Source organism: Halyomorpha halys, unplaced genomic scaffold (assembly GCF_000696795.3).
Source record: "Halyomorpha halys isolate HHAL.00 unplaced genomic scaffold, Hhal_1.1 Scaffold25.1, whole genome shotgun sequence".
Taxonomy (NCBI): domain Eukaryota; kingdom Metazoa; phylum Arthropoda; class Insecta; order Hemiptera; family Pentatomidae; genus Halyomorpha; species Halyomorpha halys.
Genome location: NW_027107314.1, coordinates 317256 through 319653, shown reverse-complemented (window position 1 = coordinate 319653; position 2398 = coordinate 317256). Strand labels below are relative to the sequence as shown.

Here is a 2398-nt window from a genome sequence, read left to right as displayed (position 1 = left end):
TATTTACATTTTTATTAGAATTTATTTTGTACATAAATACACATGAAACTTTTTATAAATACAACAAATCATATCCTATATTTCTCCATTTTTATTGAAAATATATATTATATATACGTTCATATATATAATGAGCATTTACTATACTAAAGCATATTACACAGTAACTACTTTTATTTTTTTTAGACAAAGTGAATTTTATTCATATACTCATGATGTCCAAATGGCAAGCCTAGTTAATTCCACACAGCCAAGAATGAAACATAAGTTTGATTGAAAGTAATTTAAAATGTAATCTTTATTTATGATAAGTTCTATTATAATAACTGTTTCATTCCTTTTCCCATTGTTTCAGTGGAAATAGCTAATGGTTTAACTTGTGAAATTATTAAAATTGTTATAAAGATTTTATTTAACTCTTGTTGAATGAACCTGTTTCAATACATTCAGTATTACACGTATTATTTAAAATATGAAGAATTTTTTAACAACAAAAATGATTTTATATTTTGATTGTATAGAATTTTGGTTTTATTTTATTTTAAATAATGTTTTTCATATCTAATATACATACTTATGATAATATTTTAATCCCATTTTATCAGTAGTCCTCAATTTGTTTTAAGAAATCATCCTTACATTACCATCAGATCATTATAATACAGTTTCTCAACCTTTCTCAGGGTTTTTTGGAAGTCTTGATGACTAATACATTGGGGTAAGGGACAAGCCCGGTTCAGAATGGTGTGAGTTTGTTTCTCTCCTGTCACAGTTAATATTTATTTCTTGGCAGCCCTGTGAAATGAATTTTGACATTCTCTATTTTTTTTTTTTACCCTCTTCCTGGCCATTTCTCTCATACAGGTATGTTATATACAGGAAACCAAACTATTCTATCTAGTGTGGGTGGGCCAAGTTTTTATTCCTTGGGATCACAACGAAATAAAAGTTTACCTGCCCAGGCTGGAATCGAACTGGTGCCATTCCAGTCATGAGGTTGCTAAGTTGACGCCATAACTCGCTCAGCTGGGGCTGTTTGTTGAGCGAGTAAAAGTGCCAACTTTAACTGGCATGTGACTGCAGTTGCGCCAGTTCAAATCCAGCCTGGGGGTCAATTTTTATTTCTATGATGGTCCCGAAATGAAAACTTGACCCCCGATATGGTTAGAATGGAGTGATATCCTGTAGATAACACCCTCCCCCCCTCACTCCTCCCCACGTTTGTCAGAAATACCCAGGAGGGGGGTTATTAAAAAAAATAACTCCCTCAGGTACAACGGCCACTACATTCGCATTCTGGTTAGTATAAGGTTGGAACCTCTAGGTAACCATCAGGAGTTAGCAAAGAGGACCTCAAGGCTCTCTTGCCATCTTAGCTTCCCCCACCTTGGGTACACCATATTACCGGTACCAGAACCAGTAGGGTTCCTTTGATGACACAGATAAAAATTATAATGGGCCCAGCAGGTTAACTAAAAATTAAAATGTATGTATCTAAAAAATAAGGAAAGCAAATAGAAATAATACAAGAAAGAGTCTTTGATTTACCTTTAGATTTTTTAACACCCTTTCACATAAAATTTCACTTCCGCACATTTTTCTGCTTAGAGCAATTTATTGGTGATAAAATAAATTCTATTTATACACTGATAAATTTGATATTTTTCATATGAAAAGTTTAAGATTGCGCAGTAGCTAGTATCACTCACTGATCCTGTGAATAATTTTCATATTGTTACTGTTGTCAAAAACTATGCTGTATTTTTCTTTTAAACTCTTCTATCAAACAGAATTCAGTTTTATTTATTTATATTTAATTTATTTATTATAAAAATGTTATATAGCTCTAATACTTTATTATCACATTAAATGTTAAATTAAACCTTATAATAGACAAATTATTTTCCACTTATTAACTGTGGGGATGGGGTACAGAAAATAAATGAGATTGAAAGAATTCTACAGTTGGAAAAATGGTTGAGAAACTATGCAGTTTAACATTTAGTCCATTGAAATATGAATGTACATGGGCTTATTTAAAAAATTATTTCTTAATCTAAAAACTTGATATAAACAAAGTTACAAGATGAAATAATATATGAACAAAATATTTCACTTTCCTATTTAAGAAAATGGAAATTCTCCATTCTTTCAACGTACTTAATAAATTTCCTAAGTATTCTAGATTTTGCATTTGAATCTATGTTTCATCCTTTTACAATGTGAAAAGAAAGAAAAAATCATTGCTTTACATTTGGATTTTATTATATATTATGTACATATTTTATCTAATACAAACTAAAATATTTATATAATTAGCTTTCTTGTGGTACATGCCTATCTGTTTCATTTCAAACTAAACCTAAAAAAGAAAAATCTTAAAAATTAACTATTTTTT

General features: G+C 29.9%; 2 protein-coding genes across 3 annotated transcripts in view; one reads left to right on the top strand and one right to left on the bottom strand.

The window, feature by feature from the left end:
* Positions 1–2398, top strand: part of LOC106682961 (inactive peptidyl-prolyl cis-trans isomerase FKBP6) — a 23165-nt gene that overhangs the window by 17034 nt on the left and 3733 nt on the right. The gene's annotated exons all lie outside the window — the stretch shown is intronic.
* LOC106682777 (leukocyte tyrosine kinase receptor) overlaps positions 34–2398 on the bottom strand; it is a gene marked incomplete in the record, with an annotated part of 211157 nt that continues 208792 nt past the window's right edge. Inside the window, 1 exon segment of the mRNA XM_067045603.1 lies at positions 34–2362.